Raw genomic sequence first — 11,283 nt, 5'->3', positions numbered from 1 at the left:
ACACTGCTTGATGAAAGGTATTAGCTCTGAGTCTGAGAAAGTAAAGGTCATGATACCCAGCCCAAATCACCATCTCTCCACTCTGCTGTTGGTACAATGGGATACCGTCATGCTCTGCCTTTACCTCTTCCTTTTAAAAGGATGGGGATGGGGGGAGAGGGGAGTTTTCTTGCCAGCAATATTGTACATTTTCTCCCTACCTTTGGATAATATCATCCCTTCTTAACAATGCTCCCTTTGTCATTTCTCATTTGATGGCATTTGCCTCCACCTAAGATGACACTTGAAGCCAGTTCCTCTCTGGCCTCTCTGATTCCCGCCTCAAAAAGTTTGTGCAGCAGAATAGCTCACTTTAACCTCTGACTTGATCCTCGACTGCTGTGACAGAGCCGGGCAATCTTTGTTGATGTTGAAATGTCAGAAACAGCACTCAGCAAAACATGATTCCCCCCCTCCCCCCGCCTCCTCCAAACTGATGACCAGGCAAAAATTGCCTGACATTGTGCAAATCTTTCCATACAGATCTACTTCTCCCTTTCTTCTGCAATGCTGCTTTGTCAGCACCTTGTTGCTCCCTGGCCTTACCAGTATCCTCCTGCCTTATCTTATCAATCCAGTCGGAGTTAAAACATTTCTTTTCTACTGGGGATCAGATTTCAGCTCAAAATGACCCTTTGTGTGTATGAGGAAAAAGTAAAAACCTAGCTCGCTCTGAGAGCTGTCAATGTTTCTCCACTCAGAGCCAGAAGTGCCAACAAACACAGAGCAGGTGGCCCTTCTGCTTTCTAGCTCACTGTGAGCTAAATGTTAGTGGGCTGATAAACTGCTTTTTGCTTGCACATGAGCAGCTCACGATAAGGGAAGTGATTCAATGTGCCCAAACATCCTACTATCACGAGCACACTATGTGTGAATTAAGTGCCTCTCCCTGGATGGAGATAGTTAAGCTGTCTTTAAAAAAAAAAATAGGAGGAGAGCATATTGCAATTCATGACATATAAGATAATGGAGCTCCTACTCATTCTTTGGTCTGTCAGTATTAGGGCAGAGGCTATCTTCCATTCTATTACATTATTTTATAAGTCACTTTTATCTGCTTAAAAATACCCATTAAGAAAAAGCTGCAAGAGAATGTTTTTTTGGATGGATGAGGGTCAAAACAAATACACTATGAAGTATGACCTTTCAAAAAGGGGATTACCTATAAATAGCTCTGGCTATCCCTCACAGCATTCTGGCATATGCCTGCCTGCCAGTCATCTGAAGAGGAGAAACTCTCCGTCAGTTCTTTCAGCATGATTTCAGAATGGCACATGTCACTCATTGGCCATGAATAGCAGAAAAGAATTTGCAAGGGATCATGCAAAAAGCTTTTGCAGCTGGCTCTATATCAATCCCCACCCCCAGTGTGAAAATTAGCACAGAGCTTCCTCCTCTCTCCAGTGAACAATGGCATATAGTGAACTAGCAAGGAATATTAAGTTTTCATGTCTGAAATATGTCACTGTGGGAGCTCATTTATTTAAAAAATTAATCAGAGCAATTTTTTAAATTAGCCAAGCACTGTCAGCACAGTTAGTTCAAATCCCAGATGGTTTGATATCAGGCTGCAGTTCTCAATTGCTATTTTGACTTATGTTCTGTGCCATGGATTTATCAAATCCTTTATTCTGAATCAAGAAGAATGGCTAATCCTGGTCATTTACTGCCATTAACGTGAAAGAGGTGAGTGAACCAGTGGGGTAACAGATAAGATCTGTTTTATTTGCCATGCATTTTCTTTGCCTACCTTATCCTGAGAGATTACCACAAAATATAACTGGAATTCATAGTCTAGTGGGCATAAGAACATAAATTCCCAGGTCAAATCAAAACAAATACATACACTTTTTTAATGTAAGTGAATGTTATGAATGATCTATGTATTAAATGTTTTGTAATATAATCCAAAATATACACAAGGGAGGTGATTTTCAAATATGTCTCATCTGCAAACACAAGTAATCATCACCACTTTGTAGAAGGCAAAGCTGTTACACGTCTGAGACTCCATGAGGTTTGGGGCCCTCTGTGTATTTAGAATAATACTTCTGAAGTAACAATAGTACTTAAAAAACAAAGAGGTTTGATCAATTTTGCTTTTATGAACTTAAATACACATTTATTATTACAGTAGCACTCAGAGGCCTGAACCAAGATTGGGGTTCACTGTGCAAGGCGCTGGACATATACAAAAGAAACAGTCCCTGCCGCAAGGAGCTTACGATCTAAATAGACAAGAAATATTACCATCTTTATTTAATAGATGGCAACTTGCCTTGGGTCACATGCATAGTTTATGGGGGAAGCTAGCCACTGAACTGAGATCTCCCCAGTGCCTTAACTGCAGACTATGTTTCCTCTTAATTCACCACATACCCTCAGAGTTGTCGAAAACTGACAACTAGATTTTTCTAAAAGCGAAGAACCCCTTAAAAAAGTCATCAAGGGCAACTTTCATTGTATACTAACCTTGCTGCCCCTGTTTTCATATTTACAGCTGATTTCTGTCAAATGTATGAAACAAATCCAAATTCCTGTTAACCCAGGAAGCATTTGTTACTAAACAAATCTTTGGAGAAGACTGCTACATTCTGTTTTGCAGATGTTGCTTTAATGCATAGTTGACAGTTGTCTCTCTGCTTTAATACCATGATTTGGAAGCTGTAAACTTTGGAAATTTACAGCTGCTGTTGGTTTAACAGTAGTGCTTCATTCAAGCCTTTCTGCAGTTCAGAATTACTCCTTGAGTTTACTGCTGGGAGTATTACTTTTTGTTAATAAAAGTCCATCAAGATGAAATAATGAAGCAGCCATTACAACAAAACTGATCACCAATTCATCTGCTAATTAATTTACTCTCATAAAAATCTCATCAATGGTGACATGCAATAGGTTTATTTATGATTATTTATTTATTAGTAACACCTAGGAACCCTAATAATGGACCAGGACCCCACCGTGCAAGGCATTTACAAACAAAACAAAAACTCAGTCCCTGCCCCAAACTAGCACATGTGAAGGGACAATAGAAAATGTCAACAGATCGTAATTTACAATTTAGGTACTCTGATTTTCTTTTCCTTAGAGAATGTTTTGTCATTCTGCACTAACTGCCAGATTATTTTATAAATGTGATTTCTAAGATGGATCTTGCTTCCCTATACAAGTGCTTCTGGATTACAGCTTGATATTTGTAGGTGTCTAAATAAAGGAAATACAGTGGTGGTGGTGTTTGGGCAGCGAGGATTATATTAAAGCTTTCAGGACCCTCCAAGCAATGCTACAGTAGCTAAGGGATTTTCATGGACACAGAGGCACTAAGTAACCCCTCTAATCTCTTTCTCACTGGCTTACAGCCTCCGAAGAGGCTTAATAATTAAAGAGGAATACAGTCAAAGTGTTTTTAAGGACATATGTACAGCATCTTATTTTAGTCATTTCCTAAGAGCAAATGCATTGAAGGATTCTCAAGGAGAAAAATAGAGGATGACTTTTCCCTTCCCTCCACCCTGGCAAAAGGACGATGTTTATTTTTTAACTAAAAAAATAAAAATGTTATCAAATAAAGTACCGGTGGCTATTTCCTGTCTGGTAGGAACCCGATTAACCAAAACTTCCGCTATTCAAACCTCCCTTTCTAATGAACTGCAGTGTGTTCCCTCAATCTATTGACTCCCTGTGTATTGACTTTTCCAAATGCACCCCATCTGCATAGCTGTGAATTTCATCATATCTGAAAATATTTGGTGTTGCCCAAGTGGTTCAGATAATTGGCATTCTATTGAATATGCATGTATAAACATAACTTCATGTGCTGTCTATGTATATGCAATGTGCTGGAAGGAATGCTTTTTCCTTGCTGAATTTTCAGTTTCAGAGTTAAGCCATTTTGGAATAATCTGGCCCTGGAAGGGAAAAAGAGTGGCAGTAAACGTTCTTCATGAGGAATTTTTTAAAAATCTTGAATAACTCAAACATTATGAAATGATTTTCCTTGATTCTTCCAAAAATTTTACCTTCCAGCCACGATGAATGATGGAACATTTCAGCAACCATGAAGGATTTTTCAGACTATTAACAGCAGATGAGAACAGGGGTTGTCATGGTATAATTCCCCACTCTGAACCTTAGTGTCCAAAAGATGGGGTACCAGCATGAATTCCTCTAAGCTCAATTACCAGCTTAGTACTTGTAGTGCTGCCAGCAACCAGCAATTCCAGTGCCTGGTACACTCTGGTCCCCCCAAAACCTTGCCCGGGGACCCCCAAGACCCAGTCCCTCTGGATCTTAACACAAGGAAAGTAAACCCTTTCCCTCACTGTTGCCTCTCCCAGGCTTCCCCTCCCTGGGTTACCCTGGAAGATCACTGTGATTCAAACTCCTTGAATCTTAAAACAGAGAGGAAAATTCACCTTCCCCCCTCCTTCTCTCTCCCCTCCCAGACTCTTCCTGAGAGAGAAAGTAACCCTAACACAGAGAGAAATTAACCTCTCTCTCCCCCTTCCCTCCTTTCTCCCCACCAATTCCCTGGTGAATCCAGACCCAGTCCCCTGGGGTCTCACACCAGAATAAAAAAACAATCAGGTTCTTAAACAAGAAACTTTTAATTAAAGAGAGAAAAACAGTAAAAATTATCTTTGTAAATTTAAAATGGAATAGGTACAGGGTCTTTCAGCTATAGACACTGGGAATACCCTCCCAGCCTAAGTATTCAAGTACAAATTAAAATCCTTTCAGCAAAATATAAATTTGAACTCCTTCCAGCCAAATACACATTTGAACTCCTTCCAACCAAATACACATTTGCAAATAAAGAAAACAACCATAAGCCTAACTCGTTTTATCTACCTAGTACTCACTATTCTGAACTTATAAGAGCCTGTATTGGAGAGATTGGAGAGAAACCTGGTTGCACGTCTGGTTCCTCTGAGCCCCCATAGTGAACAACAACCAAAAACTAACAGCACACACACAAACTTCCCTCTCTCAAGATTTGAAAGTATTCTGTCCCCTGATTGGTGTTCTGGTCAGGTGACAGCCAGGATCGCTGAGCTTAACCCTGTACAGGCAAAAGAGACATGAAGTACTTCTGTTCTATTAACTCCTACTATCTGTTTATGACAGGGGTTTTGAACTATAGTTGTTCTGAAACTTTACACAGAAGATGTGTTAGTAAAGTACCAGTGTATTCACTTTGTATTTGCTTCTGGATCATTGGCATAGAAGGTGTTATATTGCATTATTACTACGAAACTAAAAGTGGCCCAGGTTTCACATAACTGGTTTGATCAAGTTGGCAGTAGATGGATCTGAGAAAGAGAATTTAACTTTTAATTTATATATGATAAAATTCACCCTTTTCCAACTGCCACCTCCTGCTTTCCTGATCAAAAAAACCTAAGGGAGACCCAGACCACTTTCTACTTGGGAACAAATACTTCAGTAAAGATTGCAAAACCATTTTGAGTTAGAATCTCCTGTTTATATTCACTATGTCCCAGGCAGCTTGTTGTTTGTCTTTAAGATGAAATGTTGCAAACTGAGATCCTGTCTGCCGTGCCGGGATATTAAAGATTCCATGGCATTTTTTGCAAAAGTAAAGATTTGCACCCAGTTTTTTAGACCTACATTTCCCTTCCTATTACCCCAATCTGTTGTTCAGTAGGCTGACTCTCCCTCTAGCTGCCATTTTCCCACCAAAGAGGTGGCTGCATGATTCCCGCCTTTCCTATGCACAGGTTCTCTGTGATTGAAGTACAGGATGATTGGGCATGTGAAATCCATGCCAACCCAGGGTCAAGACACCGGGCTGGAGTAGCAGCTACAAGGCTTTCATGGTGTTTTCATGGACTGGTCTGTATAAACCCCGATCCCTTGGTACCTCCCTTCCCCTTGCTCATCTACAAGCCATTCCCATTACATTCTTCTGCACTGGTCTATGCACGGCGAGTATGGAGACCCTAGGTATAGCATGCGGGGAATGTGGTGGTACCGTACCTTCTGTGATGACTTCTGACTTATCCCCCAAACTGAGCTTTTAAGCATAGATAGGAATTCTGCTGGCCCTCTGCACCAGGAGTGTATTTCTCTGATGGGTTGTAAAGTATTCTGAGGTCCTTTGGAATGAACAGCTGTATATAAATGTAAGATATTTATTATTATTATTATTAATTTCATTATGTAGTCCAGAGTTATTTTTCCAGAAATGGCAGCACAGTATCCTACGAATTCTGTGCCTGATTCATCCACATTTACTCCCATTGAAAAATATCTTCTCATCCAACTAGTCCATTGGTTTTGGTGAAGTTACATGCTCTTCAATGTGCACAAAGGTGGCCTTCTGCGTTTGTAACTAGAATTGTCAGTTCAAAGAGAAGTCCTGGGTTTGCTCCTTAGGTGGAGTTAATTCATGAGGTTGGCTGTGAACAAGTCCTCATGTCCTTGGGCAGTGCCAGGAAATGATACTTTCTGAGCAGAAGAGACATAAAAGATCAGGAAACTCACTAATAACATGGAAATCATAATTGTTGTTGACAGGCACAAGTTAGACCATTGCTGACTACAGCATGAGTAACAAAATAAATTGCTTAATACTGTGGCTGCAAGCTATTGTTTCTCACACAGCTGACTGAGACTTGACTAAAACCGGTCTGTAATCAGAGGAGTGCAAAAATGGGAAAGTGATTTATAGAAAACAGTAATTAAATGCCACATTCAACCTTCATATAGAACTGGGTTTAAACCCAGAAATAAACAATGGGTCTGATTCATCCCTTGTGTACACCTACTGAAACCAGTGGATTTACTCAGGGCAAGTTTGATCCAATGAGTGAATGAAAAGAAAGTGCTCTTCGGAAATAATTATCTGATTATCTTTTGCTGTTGGCATAAATGCAAACAAACAAACAAAGTGTTTTAAGGGTGAGGATGGGATAGAGGTTGCATTTCCTGGAAAGATGAGTATGAGCATTTTCAGCAGAAGCTCTCTTGTTGATGACAAGTTCTCATATTCAAAACAAACAAAAATCACAATCAATAAATGCATCCATTTCCCTGGTGCCTATCTGCCTCAACATTCCATGGGCCTCACAGAATAAAAAGAAAACCATTAAAGGCATCACATTAAAATATTAATGGATTGATGTTAGTAGGAATGGGAATGCATATTTAATACGGCACCTAGCTGCTTTTCATGTACCATCATATCTCCCAAGCTAAGCAGGGTTATGGTGGGTCAGTCCTTCGATGCAAGTATTCCAAGGAATGAACACTTAGATGCTACAGTAAGTAGTAGCTGATGCATTGGCGGTTCTCTTCCCCAGCAAGCCCTTGGCAGTGGGGACAGATTGTGGCATAGATCTAACCCCTGCCCCACATTATGGAGATTGTGGAGCTGGACCATCCCAACATGCCTCTGGAGTCCCAGTTCCTGCCTGGCACAAGAGGAACATACATACTGCACAATGCTGCGAGATAGTGCAGCAGGAACCACTCTTAGGCCTTGCAAGTTCCATGGGGCAACTTGGGGGCTGGGAGGCATAACTTTGGCTTGGATTGTGCTCCAGGGGGAGCTAGGGGTTGTCAGTCCTTGTGCTCCCCAGGTGCAGAGAGGTTGTAGCCAGTGCACAGGAAGAACAGAAGGAGGATCCTTGTGCCCTACTTCCCACCTTACAAAATCAGGCACCAATCAGGAACAATATTGTCCATGGTATTAGGGAACAATGAGGTGTCTTTAGATGGGATATATAAAACCATGGTCTTGACTGCTATGGTCATTAAGATCCCAATTTTCAGCCTGGCCAGGCCTGGCCTCTATTCGTGGGACTGCAAAATCTAATTAAAATCGATATGCACAAATGTACATCTGGGCATTGCAGGGGTGAACTGCAAACAGCTGCTAAACATTCAAACATTTGACACACTCTTCAAAGAGTCACTTGTACATGCACAAATGTTAGCCTTTCAACTGTCAAATTCATTGGCCCTGTTGGTGTTAGACTACATCAAGAGTACACACAAGTGTTAATATATCTGTTTGCACCTGTGGGTTTGCATTTGCACAATTTTGCCCATGAACAAATGGAGGCAGAGGACTGAAAATCTGGCCTTTAGTATTTAATTATAGCTACGTGAGGGAACTAAGTTTATAAATGTTTTTGGCTAGTGACCCATTGCTCTGTGTACACTTTTATTTGCTTAGTAGCCAGTTCTTTGGCAGCTCACATACTTTATACTGTATGTGAGTAATAAAACTATCTTATCTTCTCCAATAAAGGCAATTTCATATGTTTGCCCTTTGAAATTGCACATGTCAATGGAAACAGAAGATTTTCCATTATATAATCATACATTTTTATACATTTAGAATCCAATTAACAACTTAATAGGAAACTACTTTGAAACAATGGTAAACATTACACTGAACTTCATTTACGGGTGTCTGGAGTAAGATGAAGATGTGATAGATCACCTTTTTATCTTAACAGCAGCCTCAGCATTTTCATCATGAATGCGTGTAGTTTCTCTAAATTGGTTAGGCAGTTAGCTTCCACGTTGCAAGGAAAATAAATGATCATTTTTCACAGTGACCAAAAAAAACCCAAACCAAAACCACTCCAGACTTTAATATGTTAAAAGAAGTACAAGCCTTTCACAGCTTACCCAACTGTTGACATAAATATAATGAGAAACAATTATCTGTAGTCTATTAAATTCCAGGCAGTGCACACTTGCAAAGCATTAATAGTTTTGTACTTTAAGACAGGATGATGCTTTCATCATTAACGTACTCAGTGTTCTGGCCCATCAATATAACCATAAATCTCTGAGGATCGTTATGACATACTCTGTTATCAAAAAGTTCCCTAAGATGTATTAAATTATAAAGTCTGTTGGAAAGAACTTTAGAAAGATAGTGCAAAATGTTCCTGTTAGGCAGCCATTAGCATATTGCTAATTTACCTTTTATAGATTAAACTTGGGTTTGATTCCTTTTACAGCTGTTCATTGGTTTGTAAGATATTCATAGAAGGCAACAGAATTTCTTTGTCATAGAAATGCTTTAAACCAGCCTTAAAAACCTAAAGTGAAATAAAAAAATCCTGGAGCATAGTTTTAAAGACTGGCAAATTTTATATCTAAATCTTTTGTCATGATATGTAGAAAGAGCTGAGTCAAATCCATAGAAGGAAGTGAAAGTGCACTTATTTTTAAGGAGGAATCTAATGGTTCAGACAAGCATCCCTGATTTATATCCTGCATCAGGGAATTCCTAGAACGCAGACAGATTCACAATCCCCTGTGAGCACAGGCAAGCAGCTAAAATAAGAGGGCAGAGCCCCTCCTCTCCCTCGAGTTGTGTTGGGAACTGTTCCTTTAAGGTCTGAGTGGTGCACTCTGAAACTTGTTATGCCTAGGCAGTTGGAACCAGGCACTGAATAATGCAGATCTCTTTCATGCTCCTTAAGCATTGAGTGATCACTGAACACACACATACCTGTACCATAACTGCAGAGGAGTGAGAGTAGCTCCACAAAATGCTCCAGTACAAACTGGAGCAATAATAATATCTGTACCCCTGTAGTCTAGAGTGTTGTCATTTAGTACTAAGAACTATACAGTAATGCTGTGAGAATTACACAGTAACTAAAGAATGCATTTTAAAAACTACAGCTTGCATCTTCCCCTCCCATAGAAATATCAACAAGAAGGGGTTCAGGGGAGGAAAACTGATTGGGGCTCCCTTACTGTGTTTTCTCTATCTCATACTTCTGTCAGGGAGGCATTTGCCTCCAGGCTTCATGGAACCTTGGGGTTCTTGTGGGAGCCACAGGAGGCCAAGACAACTCACATAGGAGTCCTGTGCCCCCATGATTGGCTCTGTGGGCTACAGTCATCCTTCCTGTTCTGGAAAGCAATGGAACCACACTGCCAGGGACTCACAAACCAGCAGCTGTCCTTAGAATTAACTCTAAAAGGATGTTCCCAGGAATGGAACTGGCTGTATTACCTTTTATGTGGATTTCCTTTGAAGGGGTTTGGAGATTATATGGGAACAAGAGGATGGGGCTAGTACTCCTCTCCTTTTTTCTGTAAATAAGAAAAAGAGGCTAGATTCACAGAAGGCACCTATCTGCCACTGAGATCCTTAGAGCCCTTGCTCAGCTGCAATCTGACTTTGTTAGACATCAAAAGCTCTCTAGTTGCTGCCAGTGAGCACGCACGTGGCAGCCTCAGTCTGGCACCCAGCTGCCTAAACCCAAATTAGGCATTCCTACATCTATTTTGCCTGCACGGCCTGCTTCAGAAGGCATGCTCAGAGCATGCTTAATCCTGGATAAAATTGCTGTGGGTGGTGTTCCTTATAATTTTTAGTCAGCTGTTTAGTGCACTCACCCAGGATGCAGAAGACACAGCTTCAATTCTCCCCTGTGCCTGATGTGGCACAGAGATTTGAACTTGGAGCTCCCCAGCTCACGAGAGTACCCTTCTGACTCAGCTACATGGGGCAATGCGGCCTCACTCTCTCCTGTTGAAGCTGTTCCACTTTGTATAAATAATTAAACATGCATTGGAACAGGGGGAAGTAGAGCTTTGGTCTCCCTTTCCCAGGTGAGTGATCTAACCATTGGGCCATGGAGTCATTCTCACACAGGCTGTGGCCCAGTGACTAAATTGGGGCTGTGGATTCCTCATGGTGGCAAGGTGCCTAAAAGTCAGGTGCTGCAACACTTAGCATCACAATGCCTAAGTCCTTTTATGGGGCTAGCCCCAAATCCATAGGCTGACGATCCCCTTCCACCTATGGACTGGAAGAAGAAGATAGGGCCAATGGAGAATCCAGCACCACTATACAGACTGGCTCTCTGGATCTTGATGAAGCATTGCACACTGAAGAAGGTTCTATTTAAACACTCATGGTGTGCATTTTGGCCACTGCAGTTCCAGATCTGAAAAGTTTGTGAATTCAGATGGATTCTCTGCTACACGACACATTCCTCGGAATAGTTTTAAAACACTCATCAGTTTAATTACTATTAATAACAAAAACAGTTTTCTTCTGAAGGGTCTGCATTCACTATTAGTGAGGTTTACACCTGTGAAGTCTGGATGATATCATAAAAATTGAGCAGCCGGAATATGGCATTGTTGGAATGTAAGCCACTGTATGCATCAGACAGTAAAAAGTGCTTCGTTTGCCACTTTTCAAAGCAGTTGTACCAATAGGTCTTCATCATGGAC

The 11,283-nt window shown here is 40.8% G+C and overlaps 1 long non-coding RNA gene across 1 annotated transcript in view; it reads left to right on the top strand.

Annotated features, from left to right (window-relative positions):
• Positions 1–1,465: 1,465 nt before the first annotated feature.
• Positions 1,466–11,283, top strand: part of LOC115647182 — a 59,202-nt gene continuing 49,384 nt past the window's right edge. The window contains exon 1 of the long non-coding RNA XR_003999227.1: positions 1,466–1,725. This is a non-coding gene — a long non-coding RNA (uncharacterized LOC115647182). The remainder of the gene's footprint in view (positions 1,726–11,283) is intronic.

Source organism: Gopherus evgoodei, chromosome 1 (assembly GCF_007399415.2).
Source record: "Gopherus evgoodei ecotype Sinaloan lineage chromosome 1, rGopEvg1_v1.p, whole genome shotgun sequence".
Taxonomy (NCBI): Eukaryota; Metazoa; Chordata; order Testudines; family Testudinidae; genus Gopherus; species Gopherus evgoodei.
Note: the sequence above shows the minus strand (reverse complement) of the source record. Positions and strands in the feature narration are given on the sequence as shown.